Source organism: Equus caballus, chromosome 8 (genome assembly GCF_041296265.1).
Source record: "Equus caballus isolate H_3958 breed thoroughbred chromosome 8, TB-T2T, whole genome shotgun sequence".
Taxonomy (NCBI): Eukaryota; Metazoa; Chordata; class Mammalia; order Perissodactyla; family Equidae; genus Equus; species Equus caballus.
The window spans coordinates 47,482,269-47,503,840 of NC_091691.1; the positions used below are offsets into that span (position 1 = coordinate 47,482,269).

Sequence of the window (21,572 nt, forward strand, 5' to 3'; positions counted from 1 at the left end):
CTTGGTTTAGTTATTCAAATATATTCAGTCATTCAAAAAGGTTTTTTTAGAAGTTGAGAATACAATTGTGAACAAGATACACTCCACACTTGCTCTTATGGTCCTTATTTAGCGTAGCCTTAGAGAAGTAAACAGGCGATTCTGTTATCATGAAATGCACTAAAGGAGGGTCAGGGTGCTGTGAGAATACTTAGGAGGAAGACATCTAACTTGAAACTAGGAATTCAGGAAGGTTTCTTGGAAGAAAGGACTTCTAAATTGAGAGTGGAAGGATCATTAAGAATTGGCCAGGCCAAGGGGAGGGACAAGAGATGGAGTAACATATGCAAAGCTGAAAGGGAATCTGACCATTTTTAGTGAACTATTAATGGTTCAGCTTGACCAGAGTATATAACGTGAGGAGCACAAAGTGAGTTTGGAGAAGTCTGGAGAGACCACAGTCCTGAAGGATCATTTATGCCAGGTTAAGGTATTCGGAGGTTATCCCATAGGCAATGGCTGCTTGTTGAAAGATTTAGAGAGAACAGGATGCAGTGTGATCAGATTTGAAATTTTACTAAAACCGCTTTGGAAAGAAAATTGGAGACTATTGTAGTAACAGTGGAAACAGAAAATAGTAACTTGAAATAGGCAATGGCAGGGCCTGGTGAGTAACTGTGATAGAAGGAATACACAGAGTTAAAGACAATTCACAAGTATCTGACTTAAAAAAATGTTTGTGACATTTAGTGGAGCTCAGAACTAAAGAAGAGGAGCAGGTTTGGAATGGAAGACTCTGAGTTTACTTTTGGACCTGATGAGTTTGAGTTGGTTTAGAAAATCCAAACTGAGAAGTTCAATAAATAATTAGATACACAGGAAAGACATTTGACAATGGAGCTAAAATTTAGAAGCTTATAGATGTAATAGAAGCCATGGGAGCAGATAGATTCATACGCTGGAGTATATGGAGTGAGAAAAGGCCCGAGCATGATCTTTGTAGAACAGAAAATTTAAGGGACAGGCAAAGGAAGAGAACTCTACAAAAGATATTGGGAGGAAGTAACCAGAGAGGTAGAAGGAAAATCAGAAGGATGTGTCCTAATAGAAGTCAGGGAAAGCATGCCCACCACAAAGGCTGTTGAGAGTACAAGTCAGACTGAAGTTGATCATATTTAGCAATAAAGAAGCCATTAGTGACCTGCTGATAGCAGTTTTGCTGGACTGGTAGGGTCAGAAACAAATTGAAGTGGTTAAGGAGTGGGTCTGAGTTGAGCAAAAGGAGATTGTGTGTAGACAGATCTTTAAGAAGTTTGGCTTTGAAGGAGAAAAAGGAATGTGATACTGAAGTAAGTTAGTTATTTTTAAAGGATGGTCTCCTCTTGATACGAAAGGGAGAAGGGTTTGAAGATACGTGAGTGATGGGAGATAGGTGAAAGGTTGAGGTTCCTAAGAAGGCTGGAGGGAGTGGGATCCAGAACACAGAGGAAGGGTTAGTCTTACACAGGAGGAACAGGAGGGAAGAATTCTGAAGCTTTGAGTTTTGTGATGGGAAGTTGAGAAGATTGCCAATCTAATGGATTTTATTTTCTTCATGAAGTAGGAGAAGTGGTCATCTACTGAACATGAGAAGCGGTTTGAAGTTGGGAGTTTGAGGAAAACAGAGGTTTGTAACAGATATTTGTGTACTGAAGAGAATTCACCCACATTAACACAAACAGAAGATCTGAACAGAACTTGTGGTGTTAATTAACATGAAAAGAGACAATGTGGCAACTACGCAAGCGTAACGTAGGAAATAGATCACTAAATAATAGTGAGTAAGAGATATAGGATAACAAAGGCTGAGGAGGAACCTAGTCCAGAAAACATATAATTAAAAGGAACAGAAAAAAATTCTCCATGAGCGTTTTGTACACAGAAGGATTTAATAAGAATATGAAATACGTATAGTAAGTTCTTAAATAGCAGAACGAAATGAAAAAGGAGGCCACAGAGCTAAGAAAGGAGGACCAACACCATATAGAACTAATTCATCTGGTAGGGTAATGAACAGATTAGACATGGCTTAAAACTGAGTTATTCACACGGAGGAAAGGCTTAATAGAATCAACACGAAAAATACATTGAAACAATTAGACAGAGACAAAGCTGCTATAGCAGTAGAATAATTGGAACCCTTAAAGTAGAAAACCCAACAAATAGCATGTAAAATGTATTCGTAAATATCATATAGAAATATAGAATATACATACAGAATATGTCTATATTTTTAATGTATAGTAAGATTCAGTCAGAAGACAATGATAGGAAGAAAATATAACCCAAGAATGTAATACCCAGACAAATTGTCATTCATGTGTAACGGTAATGGAAGTTATTACTAAACACTCAAGAACTCAGTGAATACAGCACATGTGAAGCCTCAGTGAAAAACAAAAGGACTATTTGATGAAATACTGATAATCAAAGAATAAATAAAAATATAGAACTCAGGAATGGTAAAAGAACAAGCAGTGATTATTGGATCAGTTTAGCTATTGATCTAAGGTTTAACAACCATGGGAATTAAGGCTATGAAGCAAATGAAAGAAAGCGTAAAAATAGCCAACCAAAATGAGGATGTGGGAGGAAGTGAAAGCTTGCTGATTTTCTTATCTTGCTTAGGAAGGAGTCAATTGATAATGTCTATACTAAACATTCAAGTTTAATCATTATTTAATGATTTAAACTGTTTACATTTTATGACTTTTTTCCATAAACCTTAGAGAGATATTTTAGGAAAGAACATATTTTACAGTGATAAAAACATTTAGCTAAAGTTCAGCAATTATTTTAGTGCACTTCAGTTTCTTTTTCTTTTTTTAAGATTTCATGCTTTTTATGAAAATGTAGCATGTATACTGTGATTCTTTTTTAATAAATTTTAATCGATCTGCTTATCTGTCATTTATCTAATTAATATGTCTACATGTATTTATGCATTTTGAGATATCTAGGATGAATGTCATATTTTTGGAATAATGGTCACAACAAAAAAATGGTTATTTTCAGATGGCAAGATTTGAGGATGATTATTTTACTTTCTCCTTTATACTTTTTGTATTATATAAATTCCTTTAATAAGCATTCTTTAAAAAATTGACATCTACTCATTTTAAAAATTAAGTTTATAGAAAAGCACAATAAAAGAACAAAATCACCTACCACCTGGAAATAGTTATTATTTTGTTACATATCCTTCCAGAACTGTTCCCTGAATATACATACATGGTCACACACACACACACTTTTTTTAAAACAAATTAAGATCATATTGTTTGCACAATTTTTTAATGTGTTCTCTGGTATATTGTGGACATCTTTTTTTTTTTTTTTTAGTTGCTTTTGAGACTTCTATTTCTTTTTTTTATTTTATTTTATTTTATTATTATTTTTTTTTATTAATGTTATGATAGATTACAAGCTTGTGAGATTTCAGTTGTACATTTTTGTTAGTCATGTTGTGGGTACACCACTTCCCCCTTCGTACCCTCCCCCCACCCCCCCTTTTCCCTGGTAACCACCGATCAGATCTCCTTCTCAATATACTAATTTCCACCTATGAGTGGAGTCATATAGAGATCGTCTTTCTCTGACTGACTTATTTCGCTTAACATAATGCCCTCGAGGTCCATCCACGTTGTTGTGAATGGGCCAATTTCGTCTTTTTTTATGGCTGAGTAGTATTCCATTGTGTATATATATATATTGTGGACATCTTTTAATGTCAATAAATATAGATCCACACCATAATTTTAAGTAAAATTTTATTGTTTATCCAGTCTTTCATTTGTTTTACCAGTTTCCTAAAGAGAGACATTTAAAATGTTCAATAGTTCTCATTTTTATAAAAACAATTCTAGGTGAACAGCTCATTCATGTATATTTCCACACTTATTTAATTATTTATTAAGGTAAGTTCCTAAAAGTAGAATTTCTGGATTTAAATTTACATGCTTTGTGGGGAGGGGGAAGGAAGCAAATTGTGTTTGTGTGTGTGTGTGCGTGTGTGTAAACAGACATCAAGCAGTGTGCTGCCCAGACTTTCCCGCTAAAGAGAGAGAGTCAGCATGCACCTCCTGGGGTCTGAGAGTATGTCTCCAAATGCCCAGCTGCAAGTGTGAGTTGTTTTTGATTTTCATATTTTATCTTAAAAATTCATACTGATTTTTGCACTCTATTTTTAAAAACTATACATGTAATGTCTTATGCCTCTAGATCTTTGAGTGAATTAACGTTCCAAGAAAGTGTGTCAAGAATATCCTGTTGCTCATGTAACTCCCATTACACTGCCCTGTTCTCTGTTTGAAAAGCACATAAAAGGGATAAATCAACAAAAGCTGATTGTTAGTCAAGGAACAATTGTCAACCAAGCATTGTGCGAGATGTGGGGAATTACTAAGAAGTTGAGAACTTTAGTCCTTGCCTTTGACTAGCCTCCAATTTACGTTTCCCTTGAACAAGCTCATCAAAGAATTACGCTGGACCTGATAGCTGACTGGGCTAAGGTCTGTGATGAATTTGCTTGGCAGGACCGAAAGTCCCTATGGCATTCGTTGCGCACTTCCAGGGGCTTGCTAATGTGTTTGCTGTGTTCTCTGAGGCATCGTCATTAGCCTCTGTAGCATGGTAGAGTCTTGGGAAGAGGATCAGGTACCCTGCTGGCAAGAGGGCAGTGTAATGAAGATAGGAGTTTATAGGCTTTCACATTTGGGTCAAGTACAGTACAGAAAATGTAAATGAACTCAATCCTAAATTAACCAGGATGTCCAATTCAGGAAACTTTTTGATACACGTGATCTTATGCACTTCAAGCTAAGGAAAGTGAAGAAAATGGCAATAGGAAAGGCTCTTACCAGGGATATGAAAGTCACATTCCAAGCCAGTTCTGTCTGTTGCTGTTCCACTTCTGTGTCTCCATCCTCTTTTCCTTACAGCGACCCTGATGCCTAGCAAAGTCCCAAGAACAACGTAGGTGGGTGCTTGCTGAATAAATAGATGTCTGCTCCGAATAATGAATCAAAGGCGTTATAGCATTTGGCACTTACTAAAAGAACTAAGGCATGCTCCTTAGTTTTAAGAAGACCTTTAACACTGAAATAGAGAATGTTTGCTTGTGGACCTTGAGCAAAACCAGAGTTTTTTTTCATCTTCTGAGCTGTGTCTCCCTGTAGCTTGGTCCCACGTTTTTGCCGTTGCTCTCCTTGGGGCTGGCTGTAGATGGTCTCTGGCAGGGAGGGTACCCTATGTCTGTCCTTTTTCGTCCTGACCCCACACTGGGACCCCTGACCTTTGCCTAGCTTTCTTGCTTATGTGCTGCTTTGGAAGCTCCTGACTTTGGACTCGGTGTTCTCCTGGGACAATTCTGATTTTTTTTCTGTTCTGTGCACACTTCATTCCTCAAGAAGGAGGCGCCTGTCCTCTTGCTCTGACCTGAAGCCTTGTAAGGTCATCGGAATGACTCTCCCTTACTCATGCTCCCATCAAGATAGAAGAACCGGACATCCTGATTCTGAAATATCTTTGCCCAGAGTATCATCCAAGCCTGAGCAGAAGAGCTGGCAGGGCACAGAGTCACACTGACGTGCAGTAAGTTACACTGACTGTGACTTGTTTTATTTATTTATTTAAATGAATGGAATTGGATTCATCATAGTCCTTGGTTCATAAAATACATTGTCACTGTTTCATAAATGGCTTTTTAATTTATTTTTATTGTTTATACTTTTAATAGTGTATGAACAATGAATGCACTACCTGCTCAAGAACTAACATATTACCAATAAAATATCTATATAGTTGTGTATTTCTTTTCTGTTTACTTATTTTTTAATTTCTCCTTTTGATAACAATGAGACCTTTGGCAGCTGTGAGGTGAGGCGGATATCTTTACTTAAATATAATCTAGTTTACAAAAAAAAAAAAAAAAATTTCCTCCAGGTGCCAAACTTCCAGGTGCGGCCGTTCACGGAAACTGTTTCATGAGTTGTATAATGGAGATCTAAAGACCTGGTGCGGAAATTCCACCAGGCAGAGGTGTGACTATGAATTGGCACAGTTATTATTTTGACCTTCCTTTGTATGGGTGCAGTGGGGTGGTATTGCAAGGATGCTGCCTGAAACCGGCATCCACAAGGACAGAGACAGTAAAAGCTGGTGTATGTGTTTAGTTGTACAAATCAGCAAGTTATTTAAGGTGAGAGATGCCTTTAACATTTACAAATTAGAAGCATTTTCTCCTGTAATCCAGTTCAGAGGAAGTGTGATTCACACTGATCTTCCCTGATGTTTCGTCCCGGCACTGGATACATGCTGGTTGGTGAGCTGCTAGTCTTTGAACAGTTAACTCAGGTCTGACTTTCTTTTTTCTTTAAGTTTCTGACCATATTAGACAGGTTGGTAAAGAGCCCTCTAGTTTAGTGATTTAGTTGTTCCCCTGTGGCTGGCTGTAGTCTCATGTTCCTGCCTGAACTTGCTTGGGTCTGGAAGGAAAATTCTGCCTTGCTCTACAAAGAACTTCTTCATAGCGTCACTCCTCCAGGCCTGGTGACTTTCTAGTTTAAAAGAGTTCACTCTTGAAAACAGATATTACATGACAAATTCTGCAGAATTATAGCTGAATTCTCTCCTTGGTAAAGTAGCTAATTGTAAATAATTTGGGAAGGAAAAGGCACACGATCATTCTTAACCTAAAGCAATTTTCCTTTTATATTTTCAAGAAGTGCGGTTATTAATAATTGAGATTTACTCCTTTAGATTTACATGTCTAAAAACATGTATTCAAAGTGAGGTTTAGTTAGCATTTTACCTCGCTGGAAAAAGTGTCCCAGCTCACACCAGGCCGTGAGCACCACCTAGTGCATCCCACACGCATGGAAACACAAGGTCAAACTCTGGGACAAAACCACCCCCAAAGTCCTTAGACCTTTGGGGAAGTTATATAGGTAGGGCCATTTGGGCCAAATTCCTTTGTGACTTGTAGTTTCAGGTTCTATATTTTTTTATAAAGTTGAAAACAGGGAACATAAGAGGATATGTCAAATAAAAGAGTAAATGAGCACCAAGATTATGTGGAATTATGTGGAGACTGGGGAAGGGAACCAGCATTTACTGAGGATCTACCGTGTACTGTCGTTGAGTACCTACCATGTAACAGGCTGTGGGCTCTGCTGACGTTTTCTTGAAGCAGGGAGTGGAGTTGCGGTCTTCTCTAACCAAATCTTCTTTGGTACAAACGAATGATACAATGGCTGATGTTGCGATGTGACTCCATGTCTTTTCCAGAATCTGTTAAGTCACTGTTGGGAGACAATTCCGCATGGATCTCTTGCACATCTAGTCAACAGAGGCACCGACAGCCTTTTGTTCCAGACTGTTTTCAAGGATGTTTTATAGTGAGCAGTCTTGGAAAATAGAGAGAGTCTCCCTCCAGAACAGAGGTTTACTTTTTGTTCAGTATGATAAAGATAATGTCTCCCGCTGGAGCAAAGGTTGGGCAAGTTAGCTTGCAACCCATTCTAAGATTTGGGTTTCCTAAGCCTGGAGTTGCTCAGCTGTGATGTAAACCCACAGTGTGCACAGCATCTACCACCTGGCCATCCCCACTTTGCCATGTGGGACCTGAGGGGCAAGGGAAAACAATGCAAGTGTGAAATTCATGCTGCTTGCTGTGGCTTGAGTAGCAAAGTCCTTTTCTCTGATCCAGGAATCTTGTATCTGCTGGTAGCGTCTGTGGAACTGCGGCCAGCCTGTTAACATGCAAGCAGGGTGAAATCTCAGCCCCTTGGCGTTTCTTGACAGTCACCACCCTAAGCGACTACCCAGTTGCTGGATGCTTGGTTCCTACAGTCATGTAGTGCTTGCCCTGCCCATGTCCCAGAAGGAGGGTATCTCAGTTCACTATGCCCTTGCTCTGACTACAGTCTTGCCTCATTTTAAGAAAACTAGATATTAAGAATAATCTAAATATTAAAAACTGAAACCAGCAGATGATTAGGCACACAGTATGTAACATTTGTATCGTACTTCACAGTGCACACTTGTAATGGCATAACATTGGGATTTCAGGGACTGTTTTTTTTTTTTTTTTTAGTAGGTTTAATACAGTTTTAGTTAACTGTTTAGAGCATGATGTATTTCCAGGACTCACCGGAAGTGTTTATTATGTTTAGCACAAAAAACCCCCTGGAGGTTGAAGGCATTTCTACTGAGCCAGGTTTTTCCAAAGATATCATAGTTTCTCTTATTCCTGGAAACCTGTAAGTTGCTCTCAACCTTTAGAATTACAGTGTAGGAGTGGGGTAGTTGTGTGTGTGCGTGTTTGTTAAAATGCACATTATCCAATTTCATCCCCAGAAATTCTAATTCGCCAAATCTGGGCTGGGATCCAGGATTCTATATTTTCAAAATGTAACCTTAGGGTGGGTTCTGATGCTGGTATCTTGAGAACCACGTTGAGAGAACTGTCTTGAAACATAAAGACTCCTCAGGTAAATGAATGACAGAGACATGAAACAATTTGTGCAACTGTGGCCTCTGAGAATAAGAATGAATTATTATTTTTTTTATGAGGTTGCTGGTAGCTTTTCTTGTAAGAATAAGTTAGTGTCACCCAGTGTAGGCTACTTGTGATTTCCAGCGCACAGGATGGCAAATGGTGGCTGTGGCAGTTATACTTTTTTTTATTCACTCAAGGAATACTGAGCACGGGCTACGTGCAGCAATATGCCTGTTGCTTGAGATGGTTTCATTTTCACATCCATTGCCTTCCCTTCCTCGTTGTTCCCAATTCTTGCAATTGGATTTTTATGAATAGGGCTTGAAATCCCAGAGGATGTGGATTTAGTCTTTCTTTATCCAACTTGAAAACATTTCATTGGGCGCACAAAAATCCATAAGGTAGGTCAAAAACTCATATTATTCTCACTTTACAGATGTGAAAACTATCGGGCAATGAGGTTAAATGACTTGCCAAGGTTCACACACATAGGAAATGATTGAACTAATGCTTGAATCTTGATTTTCTGACTCCCACCCTCCACTCTTTCCTATACACACCACCATCTCCTACATGAGTTTCTACAGGGATCTGTTGTCATTTTGGATATAATTTCATTTTGATGAAATGTGACTTACATGTACATTTTCAGGACAAAGAATCTCCTACTGTCTAAGCACAGTACACCTGTACAGCAAAGAGAAACACGGACATCCTTACGATATCATAAAAAATGCCCCAACGGAAAAGACAGGGTTCTGTTTTCAAAATGAAGTGGTGTCTGCAATAAACAGAACCAAGCCTAATTACGGAACATCATGCTCTGTCCCTCAAAACACACGCATTGAATTGTCTTACTGGTCTTCAAAATGCCCCATGAGAGGGAATGGAACAGAACAGGCTCAGGAATGTGGGCACACGGCTGTGTTAATTCTGAAGGGGACTTCAGAACCACACCTTTGGTTTCTTGTTCCCAAGTACCATGCCAACCATTGCTCTGGGTTTCCTGCCTTTCCCAGAGACTTCTCTAGATTTTGTATTTTCCAGGGCACCCAGACCCTGTCTGGCTTTCAATGGATATTCGGTAACAACAATAACACAGAAGTGACTGTTTATTCAGATGGAAATTAATGTGGATGAGATAACATTCTGGATTTCTGTTTCCCACCCCTAACATTGTGGGTTTAAGCAACAAGAGAGAATAGATTTAATACACATTTCTATCGCTGATCGCGATTGGCAACACCTGCCTTGGGATAGGTTCTTTATTGTTTTCAAATGCTCTCACATGTATTAGCCCCTTAATTAACCAAACACCTATGAAGTGAGCAGGGTAGATATTTAATTTTACAAATGGAGCTCAAAGAGATTAACTGATTGGCACCTGAGCCAACACCTGTTGCCAATCTTATTTTTTTTCTTTCCTCTTCCTCTCCCCAAAGCCCCACAGTACATAGTTGCACATTCTAGTTGTGAGTGCCTCTGGCTGTGCTATGTGGGAGACCGCCTCAGCATGGTCTGATGAGCAGTGCCATGTACTCACCCAGGATCCAAACTGGGAAAACCCTGGGCTGCCGAAGTGAAGTGTGCGAACTTAACCACTCAGCCACCGGGCTGGCCTCTCATTTTTTATTTTTGTTCGCTTAACCATATAGTCTAAGATTCTCCTCTAGCCAGAAAGTGGACATCACCTTAGAAGTCTCTACTCTGCAGCATGGTGCAGAGGCCAGAATGCCCTGGGTCTTTTTCCAAGTTCTGCTTACTGCTCACCTTAGTCAAGTCATTTAACCATCTAAGTCTCAATTTCTGTATTAGGACTTCTGTAACTTGTGACAGAAACTCAGCTTGACGTAGCTTAGATCCTGGGAGGGATTTACCGATGATCTAACTGGAAAGGCAAGGGTGTAACAGAGCTCAGCGGGAACCAAGGTCTTATTGTAAATGGGGCTCCTCTCTCTGCTTCTCATGGGCCCCAGTTTGATTCCTTCCGACTGCAGTTCTGCCTGTCTGTGCTATATGCCTGTAGTTAGGTCCTGACAAATGGGCAACTTTGCTATGGGAGGAAGGGGCACTTCATACCGGTTACAATCCGGAGGAACCTAGGGAGGAGTCTCCTTCTGGACCTGTCACTCTAAGACTGCGGCCCCAAGTGTCAGATACTGCAATGGACCAGCTTGAGTCACTGGCCCTGGAGGGCACAGGGCACTACATTGGCTCCACTTGAACCACATGACTGGGGAGGGGAGAGGCATTTTCCTGAAAGAAGGGGGATGCTGTTACTAGATGAAGATGGAAGGGGTTCTGGGTGGATAAAATCAATGGATGTCCACTATGGGCTTTTAATCTGTAAAGGAGGAAGACTAATGCTGACTTTTCTAGATTTTTTTTTTAAGATTTTATTTTTTCCTTTTTCTCCCCAAAGCCCCCCATACATAGTTGTATATTCTTCCTTGTGGGTCCTTCTAGTTGTGGTATGTGGGATGCTGCCTCAGCGTGGCTTGATGAGCAGTGCCATGTCCGTGCCCAGGATTCAAACCAACGAAACACTGGGCTGCCTGCAGCGGAGCGCGCGAACTTAACCACTCGGCCACGGGGCCAGTCCCTGACTTTTCTAGATTTTTGATGAGGATTATTGATGCTCTAAAAACTACCAGATCCATATCTTCAGTCCTGATACCTGACTGAAGTTTTCTTTCTTTCTTTCTAAAAGATCAATGTCAAAGATCCTTCACACGACACCAAGACTACTTTGTCATTTGCCCTTTGATTTTCTTCCTGAGCCTCATCTCTTTCCACCCCCTTCTGGAATTCCATGTTCTGATCTTATTGAATTGTCTTGAAAACAACATGCTCTCTCTTATCTCCAGACCTTAAAATGTACCTACCAGGTAGTTGGTTACTCCTGAATATACATTGAATTAATTAACTAATTAGCGAAGCAGTAATAGTATCTGGCCCATGGCAGGTGCTTGCTGTATAGAAGTTATTATTATTTTCCATCTGGTCTGTAAACTGCCAACCCTATTGTTATGTTGATCTTGGTCCAACCAGAGGCCAGAATCCTCTTTTGCTGAAATACTTATTCTCGAAGGCAGTAGGTTGTTGGGACTGGCACTATCTATGGCTAGTGGTCACAACTGGCCCTGGGTATAAACTCACAGGAGGGCACCTCCCTGGGGTGCCTTAATGCTGTTGTAATCTCTTTCTGTCTCTGGAAACAGTGCATATGTCACCTAGGAGGGAAGAGAGCTTCTCTAGCCTTCTTTCCTTAGTGTATAAACAGATGCATTTATTAGACAAGTTAACTGTTACCTTGGTAGGCAGAGTATTTAGTTCTGGGGTTGAGGGGAGGGGATGTGGCTTTTTGATGGAGAAAAAGGTCAGGCATATGTTAACATGGCCTTATCAGCAGAGAGCAAAGAAGAATGATCAGGGAAGGGTGAGCTGAGCAGCCAGGTGGAATGTGAGGGGCTGCATGAGGGAAGCCAGGCCATGGAGGTCCAGAGGCTCAGCACTGAGGGGAAGGCTTGGGGCACATGCTAAGTTGGTGAGGAACTAGAGTGGGAGAGGGGAACATGACGGCCTGAAGGAGCACTGAGTTCGGAGGCTTGGTCTGTATTGTATTAAGTCAGATTAGTTTCACTAGAGTGTAACAGGATTTTTAAAGCTGTAACATACAACTGTATAGTTAGCATATATAAATTAAAATTATACTTATTGAGCTTTCTAGAAATCATTCTTGTGGGACTTTATCTTACAACTCTCCCATTAGAAAACATAAATCTATTTTGTCATTAAAAAAATCATTATAAAGTTGACTGTGAAGAAATTAGATCATTTTATCGTGTCTAATTTTCATTCTTTATAAAGAAATGCACAGTGAGCTTTACGTTTTTGTTACCTTGTAAAAGACTTTCTAAAAGAATTCTCTTTATTAGAGATTTTATATTTAGGACTTAAGTATAATCATTTTTGGACTCAAGCCTAACCTACTTTTTTTTTTTTTTTTTAAAGATTTTATTTTTTCCTTTTTCTCCCCAAAGCCCCCCGGTACATAGTTGTATATTCTTCGTTGTGGGTCCTCCTAGTTGTGCTATGTGGGATGTTGCCTCAGCGTGGTTTGCTGAGCAGTGCCGTGTCCGCGCCCAGGATTCGAACCAACGAGACACTGGGCCGCCTGCAGCGGAACGTGCGAACTCAACCGCTCGGCCACGGGGCCAGCCCCAAGCCTAACCTACTTTTAAAAGGGAATTTTTAGAAGTCTTTTTAAAAGACAATACCAAAAATTAAAGCTCATTTCTTATTATTTTCTACAAGATCAGATTTCTTAATCAAGAAGGGCAGGTGATGGTGATGAGGGGGCCGCCTGGTGGCAGAGCAGTTAAGTTCCGTGCTTCGCTTTGGTGGTTCAGAGTTCCCTGGTGGTTCCTGGTGCGGACATAGGCACTGCTCATCAAGCCATGCTGTGGCAGGCATCTCACACATAAAATAGAGGAAGATGGGCACGGCTGTTAGTTCAGAGCTAATCTTCCTCAAAAAAAAAAGAGAAGTGAGGGTGATGAAATGAGCAAATTTTTTCTTAACAAGAAAAAGTCACAAGAACCTATTGCTGTAAGACAGGAGACTCCATTTCCTCTGAATCTATTTTGTATTTCTGATTGGCAAAGGACCAAGCTGAATCCCCCCAAGATCCGATTCCAGCAAGTTCTTGGACAAATGCTTATCTCTAATTAAGAGTATTTTCAGCCACACTAACTATGTGGTTTTATGACATAGCTTTGCAAATTGTATCATACCCTGGTAAAACCGAGCTGATCTAATACAATGATTTCCCCAGTGAATTTGGGGATAGTCCCAAAGATAGAATCCAGAAAGTTAGCTGATGTTATTTGGGAAAATGGTTTTTACGGTCAATCCAGGAACATGTCATCAGATTTCTTACACAGATTTGTTCCCGGGAGATGGAAACCGATCCCTTTCTGTGATTAACCTTTGGCTGTAAAAGTTCTTGCAATTCTGCGTCTGTTCATGGACAAAAGGAAGGGGTGAGGTGTTGAGAGTCTGCTGTTATTCTGAGCGCCTCTGCTCTTCTCGGACCAAAACAGACTGACACTTTGTGCTGGTTCGTTTTTCCTTAAGTTTCTCTTTTACTGAAGCAGGTCATCTTGTGTTCCCTGGAAGCAAAGATGAAGTCCCACGCGTTTGCATGACTGTTGGCAGACATCGTGGGACCCCTGTCCTGAGAACGCTGTGGGTGCCGAGGCCCACGGCAATCCCTGGCTGTCCCAGGGCACCCAGTGTGAGCAGGCGCAGTCCTCCAGGCTGGGGAGAGCATTCTGCATCAGAAACCACGGTTGGAGAGGATACACTAAAAAATCATCTTCCCTCAGCTTATTAGAGCCCAAGGAAAAGAATGCTCAGACCCTGGGTTTTTCCCACTCCGGACTTGGGAGGCTGAGCACTTAACCCCGGTCACTGCTTCCCCATACTGGCCTGCTTAACAGTAGTAAGGGAAAAGCACTCCTCTCTGATGACCCTACTTTTTTACCCTATCCCTTCAGGCCCCAAAGTCTTAGATATTAAAATAAAGTGGGATTCAAAGCCTTTTCTTTTACATTTGCAGCCAAGCCAAGCAGAAGTGTTTGTTTGTTCCCTAGTGGTTGGTAAGCTGAAGTCTAATTTTATTTTCATTTTCAAGGTCTGGTTTGAGGGCTTAATGTGGGAAATTAGGTGATCGTGAATGGAAAGTAATTGGGTAACTACATATATCTGATTTATTTTAAAAGAATGATGAAGAAAAAAATCCCAGCAGTGCCCTATAGTTGTACTGGCACATTATCTAATATCTATTTGTAAAGAAGTCTTTTCTAGTTTTGAATCTCCCTTTGCACATAATAGGGGATATGCAAATGTTTCCTAAAATCTCAAATGTAAACTACACTAACAACATGTTCTGTTCAGAAATCTGTTCCAGAACAGCCTTCGCATGCTTCTAATGATGGGTTCATTCCAGCGTTAGATCTTTCCTATTATTAGAGACACCTTTTAAAACGGGGTACAGTACCTGCCTCCCGGTAAAGTCTTGCTCTTTGTTGAGTGAATTAACAAAGGAAGCCTTCCAAAGAAGACTAAGACCGTCTTCCGCCAAATTTGATGATGTGGCTTGGGACCGGATTGCTTTCGGCCCTGTCAGGGCCTTTATCATCCCTGGAGGGATGTTTTGAAATTTAGCAAAGGCCTCCTCGATCTGAGTGTCATGGTCCTTTGGCAGCGGGGGGCGGAGTGGGAATATTCCTGCACAGTTGTTCAGCTCGAACAGTGCCCGGAATCCTCAGAGTTTTGCTTTCCAAGGCGGACACGTAACTCAGCCTCGCAGACCCCAGAGGACCAGGAGGAGAAAGTCCCTCAAACTCCAGAAGAAGATCTGGACGTTTAAGGAGGCCATAACCACTGTCTCTTCTTCATCCTTTTATCTCATTCCAGAACCATAAATCTCTTCCTCATCTTGGATTGCCTCACTCTCTACCAACATGTGGTTGAGATTTTGCCCAATGTACTTATTAAACCTGAAGGGCCCTGCGGGGAAAACACAGTCTTGAGTCTCCCTCTGGTGGACGATTGTCATAATCCACATACAACTGCCGAGTGAAGGGATGGCTTTCAGAAATGAACATACAGAGACCAAATGGTATACACAGTAAAAATATTTGATGATACCACCACTGTGCATTCCTATTTTCTATACAATAATTAAAGTTCTTAAATTACATGCTCACCTCTTCATCTTTTGTTTTACTTCAAAGAATTCACCCTCACTTTCAAAGTCTAAATTAACAGCTCCTTGTAACTAAAAAGCCTAGAGTCCCCCTACCCCCCCGCCCCCCACCCTCCCCCCCCCAGTAGATGAAAGAAGTAAACAGTTTGTCCATCTCTATTTCTATCTGGGCAGAGAAGATCCAAGCATGGAAGATTTAAGTTTTGTCATCTATAATGAACTGCTGGGCGGGATTCCCCCAGATACCCCCTGCCCCCGCCGCACCCCTTAATGCAGAGGAGGCTTAGCTTGAGCTTTAGTGCTCATGCTGGCAGCTCTCCGCAGGGCACCTTCCAGGAGCACTCGCTCCAGTAGCTTCCTCTGGGACTCTGTTCCTTGGGCAGCTCCAAGCTCTTCAGAGACATTGCCTGGGCTCAGTTACCCAGTCAGTGGCCCTCTAAATTGCTCCCTTCAAAAGTGGACACTGAGCACCCGCCTCTGCCGTTTCAGGTCTGACTGTTGCTCACGTTCTACTGTCGTTAGATTCATCTTCTCTTCCTCAGGCTCAGACTCCGCTTGGTGTGCCCTGGAGGCTGGTAAATGCCCCCTTCACTTCCTTCCCAATGAGCCTTCTTCCTGCTGCTGGATTCACAGGCTGCTGTTAATTTGTCTCCACAGATTTTGCTCTTTCGACATGTAAGGCTAACTGTGGTTCTATTATCTTCCCCCCCATGTTCTTTCCCTTAAACGGACCACCTCTATAGTCTACTTACAACTAGCAGTGATCTCACCTGTAGTACAATTAGGTTTAAATAAATGTCCTTGCCTGATACTTAGCTCCCTGACTAGAATCTGATGCCATTTTAAAGTTAATTTAATTTTTAAGTTAGCATACAGCAAAATTGACTTTTTGGGGGAAGTTGTATGGCTCTAGGAGTTTTAACATATAAATCCATGCAACAACCATCACAATCAGCATTAAGAACGGTTCCATCACCCAAAATACTCCCTCTCTTGTCCCTTTGTTGTCATATCCTCCTCTACCCCTGATCACCCTGCAGCCACTCATCTGTTTTTGGTGCCCATGGTTTTGCCTTTTCCACAACATCGTGTAAACAGAAGTGTACAGTATGTGACCTTTTGAGACTTTCACTGAGCATCATGTCTGATATTCATTCACGCTGAGAATGATGCTGCAACGAACATGGGGGTACAAGTGTCTGTTTGAGCGCCTATATTCAGCTCTTTTGACTATGTAGTTAGGAACGGAACTCCTAGGTCATATGATAATTCTATGTTTAGCTTTTGAGGAACCTCAGAGGAAAGGTTTTTAATTTTGATGAAGTTCCACTTAGTAATTTTTGAAATGAATTGTGTTCAGCGTGAGGTGTAAGAACTCTTTGCCTAACCCTAGGTTACAAAGATTTTCTCCTGTGTTTTATTCTAAATGTTTTATAGTTTTCTGTTTTACATTTACATCTATGATCTATCTTGATTTAATTTTTTGTGTAAAGCATAAGGTTTAGGCCAGGGTTAATTTTTTGTATATGGATGTCTGAGTGCTCTGCCACCTTCTGTTGAAGAGAATATTCTTTCTCCTTTGAATCTCTTTGTACCTTTTTCAAAAATCAATTGATTATATTTGTGTGCATCTTCATTTTCTTCCATTGATTATGCCTGTGTCCTTTCTCTGATAATACACTGTCTTGATTAGCGTGTTTATTAGTAATTTTTAAATCGGTAGGGTGAATTCTCCAACTTTGTTCTTCTTTTTCAAAATTATTTTGGCTATTGTGGTTTCTTTGCCTCTTTATATAAATCATGGAGCCAGCTTGTATTTATCTACAAAAAATTTGACTGGGATTTTTATTGGAATTGTGTTAAATCTATAGATCAATTTTGGGAAAACTGATATGTGAAATATGTTGAATCTTCTAATTTGTGAACACAGTATATGTCTCCAGTTGTTTAGATCTTACTTCATTAGCATTTTGTAGTTTTCAGCACACAGAACCTGCACGTTTTTCTTAGATTTATACCTGAGTATTTACATTTTTTGAAGGTAGTCTAAATGATATTGCTTTTAAAATTTTGGTTTTTTTTTTAAAGATTTTATTTTTTCCTTTTTCTCCCCAAAGCCCCCCAGTACATAGTTGTATATTCTTCCTTGTGGGTCCTTCTAGTTGTGCTATGTGGGATGCTGCCTCAGCGTGGTTTGCTGAGCAGTGCCATGTCCACGCCCAGGATTCGAACCAACGAAACACTGGGCCGCCTGCAGCGGAGCGCGCGAACTTAACCACTCGGCCACGGGGTCAGCCCCTGAAATTTTGGTTTTTAATTGTTCATTCCTGGTATTTAGAAATGTGATTAGTTTTTGTATGTTGGTCTTGTATCCTGCAAACTGGATAACTGACACCGTGAAAAGCAGCTGAATTAAGACATCTTGCCTGTACCTTAGCCAGGAAGACTACCTGTCGGCAAGGGGCACGGGTTTCTGGAAGTTGTGGGATGGACCCATGGGTGAGGTTGGAAGAGGAGAAGTGTCTGGGAACTGTGTAGTGGGGAGGACTTTCGGGGCCCTCTGAGCAACACATGCGCGTGCCCCATAAGAGAGCCTGCATCAGAAGTCCACATTGACCAGAGATGCACTGAGAAAACCGTTACTGTGACAAGTTAGATAAAGAGACGCATGGCCCTTTCCTTCATCCTCCTCCCAGTCCTAACACACTGCAGGTGCTCGAGCCTCTAAATCAGAGATGAGATTGCATTGTTGTATTGGCCCGTTCTAAGCTCTGAAAACCACAAGTAAATAGAAAGTTATCGTCAGTTAAGAGAGATTCAATACGTGTATAGCATTGGAGAAAAGATAACCATTTCAATACTGTGCAAAAACTGGCAAGACTGACTTAGCAACATTTATGCTTCAGCCTCAGCTTAGATGTGACTTCTCAGGAATGTTCATCCTCTAGACTGGAGTAGATGTCCCTCTGGTAAGCTCCTATGGTCCTGCATTTACCCCTGTTTATCACATATCACAAAGTATTTACTCCTGATTTATTCTGTGTATCATTAGGCTGCAAGTAGGTGGAGGACGGGGATGTGTTTCATTTACCAGTGTGTACCCAGTGCCGGCATACTGCTTGCCACTGATTGGATGTTTTAGTATTTACAATAAGTTACACATGCAGGGAAACTGCATCCATGCTGTAAATTGTTGTGTAGTCTCTGAAATTCTACAAAATTTCCCAAAAACAAAATAGAACTTTTCTAACTAAAAGAAATACACAGAAATAGTTTTTTCAATACAGGAAAATTTTTGTCAGAGCTGACTAGAGATGGAATGGACTGCCTTGGGTGGTAGTGAGTTCCCCATTGCTGGGGGGGTGTTCATGTCTAAACTGAATGGCTGCTCGATTTGGGGATTTGCAGTGATTCAGATTAATGTTAGGACTAGGTCATCTCTTAAGTTCTTTCCAACCCTGAGCTTCTAATTAGTGTTTCTTATGCTTTTAAATAGATCATTATCTATTATCTACTGAACTGAGTGCCACATTCAATTCTGGAGTTGATCCTGAGGCTTTCTAAGGCTCATCTCACATGTTACTGAAAACAGAATCTAAGAAGCCAGAAACAACCATTCAAGGAAATATTTTAAAGTAATTGGCCCATTTATGGTAATTCAGATAATACACTTTATCAGTTTTACTATAATTAGTTCTCATGAGTAATTATTGCTCATCACAATGGAGAGATGAGTCTGAATTAACCTGATGGAAAATGAAGAATCAAAGCTTTGGAGATCAAAGTTAGGGAAACCAGCTAGGGAAATTTTAACGCGATGTGAATCACCTGCGATCTTGTTAAAGTGCAGGTTCTGTTTCAGTGGCTCTGGGATGAGGCCTAAGATTCTGCATTTCTAACACTCTCCCAGGTGATGCCAATGCTGCTAATCCACAGACCTCACTTTGAGTAGAAAAGTCCTAAAATAGTGTTTCCTAAACTTTGCTATTTGTATGAACCTCCCGGGTGGCAAATGCAGATTCCAGGCCCTTGTCCCAGGACTGCAGGGAAGGGGCCTGGGAATGTGTATAATTGTGGTTGTCACATCAGGCAGTTTGGGAACCGGTGTCCTAAGAAATTCCAGGTCTGCTTTTACTATCCCAGCCTCTGCAGGGGAGGGCGCACCCCGAGGTGCTGGTCTTGAAGGGCGGATGGGGAGCTGAGAGTAAGAGGGAGGGGGGCAGCAGAGCAGTCTCCCCTTCCACTGCGTTTTAGACCCACCTGAGGACAGCTTTGGCAAGTCCTCAGAATCCTTGGGGGAGGGACCCAGGCCTCAGTAAGTTTTGAAGCTCTTTAGGTGACCCCAGTGTACAGCCAGCATTGAGAACCACTGCGGTAGAGGGAGGTGGCTGAGCCAGGCAGAAGCTGACAGTGTTCAGGAGAGGTTTATTGAATAGAAGGAGGAAGTAGACCATTAATTTAGATTATGGTTGCTCGTGCATCTGCTGGCCTCTCTTTAGTACTGGCTTTCTAGAGATGTGGTTTGAAAATAATTTGTACTTTAAGGTAAATCTTCCTTTCTTTTCTTTTGCTTTTGTGATTGAGGAATAGTTATTCTCCTCCCCCCCACCTGCCCAACACGTCCTTATTGACAGACACTGGTGAGAGAATGTGATGTTGACTAGTGGAATTAAATAAGGAAAGACTTCGGGAAAACATCGAGAGCGGGCTTGCTGGCAGTGAGTGTTCTCCTTGGCCCGGAGAGCGTCCTTTCTGCTCGCTAACCAGCTGGCTTTCTGGAGCCATCAAAGTAAGCACTAAGATGGCTAGCTCGATTTGGAGCTTCTAGAAAGGTGCGGATGCCGACACAGGAAAGTGTCTAATGACTTTTCATTTCACTTCCCCAGACCAACTCACCACAAAGCAGAGAGGACCTGTTTTTCATATCTTCCTGTCTGATCGGTATGCTGGACTTCATCCACATTCAAAGGAGCACACCCGAGTGAGGCTTACACTTTTTTTCTTTAGTAATTTACTGCTTCCTTCTCCTGCAAGTCTAGTAAACCAAATAACAATGGAGGAGGGGAAGAGAAGGAATTGTTCTCATCTTTAAAATAAGAAACAACACGCCTTGGCATAAAGCAGTGCTAACTTGCTACTGTAAACATCAGCAATCCTGTACAGGCAGCTGCACGCTGCCGGCGCCCCGGACCCGGGGAAATGTCCGCGCGCTGCAGACGTACACACTGGGCCCAGGCAGCAACAATGGAGAATAGGACCTGAGGTCTTTTCCCAGGTTTTATCTTCAGCAGGCATCGATGTCGAACATAGTAAGTCAGCTGCTAAGTTCTCCCAGAAAGAGTCTGGCTTCCTCTGTTTGTATGGAATTTCCTCCAAGTGTGTGTGGCTGGAGAGACCCAAGTTCACAAAAAACAACAGTGTGGGACGGGATTAATGTCACCTGTCTTTCCTTGTCTGCTCTGCTCCTAGGGAACAAAGCACTTCAAGCAATACAAAAGAATTCCAAATAACTCGAGAGCGAAAGCTTTTAATTCCCAAAGATTTTTCATGAAAAAGTAAACAAATATTATAAAAAATGACAGTAAAAAGTGCAAGCTTTACTGATGCCCTCAAAGCTAAGTGAATACTTCCCCATGAAAAAGTTGTGTTGGAAATGGTCATGAACATGATTCTAAGATGCATAAATGTCATTATTGTTTGTGGAGGCTGAACACAGACATTTGGCTTTTAGGGACTAACAAAAATTAGAAAACAGCTTGGATTCCATGAACTTTTACTCAAAAATAGTACTTCAGTATTTTGAAAATGTATTGACTAGATATAGGAAGGAACAGATTATTGAAGCATAGATTCACAGATCCTAGAGCCAGGAGATACTTTAAAGACCATCCAGCCCAGTGGTTCCAAACTGGAGAGTGCATCAGAATGCCCTAGTTAAAGGGAACTTGTCCAAGTAGATTGTGGGGTCCCTTCAGAGTTTCTGATTCAGTAGGTCTTCGTTGGGGCCTGAGAATTTGCCTTTTTAATAAATTCTCCGGTGACGCTGATGCTGTTGTTCTGGGCCATCACTTTGGTAACCTCCGGTCTAGTCCAGTCTCATTTTATAGTTGAGGCAATTGAGTCTTGAAGAATTCAAGTGTCCGACCCTCTTGTTGGCCCCTGGCCCCGTCCAGGATCAACCCCTCCACTTGAGTACCAGCTACGATCCTCTCTCAAGGACATTGTTTTAATAATTGTCCCTTCTGCATTATCCGTCTAGCTAATTATGTTAGTCAGCAC

General features: G+C 41.3%; 1 long non-coding RNA gene across 2 annotated transcripts in view; it reads left to right on the forward strand.

Annotated features, from left to right (window-relative positions):
- Positions 1-3,872: 3,872 nt before the first annotated feature.
- LOC138915256 (uncharacterized) overlaps positions 3,873-21,572 on the forward strand; it is a 77,679-nt gene continuing 59,979 nt past the window's right edge. For both annotated transcript variants that reach the window (XR_011420944.1, XR_011420945.1), the window contains exon 1: positions 3,873-5,610. This is a non-coding gene — a long non-coding RNA (uncharacterized lncRNA). The remainder of the gene's footprint in view (positions 5,611-21,572) is intronic.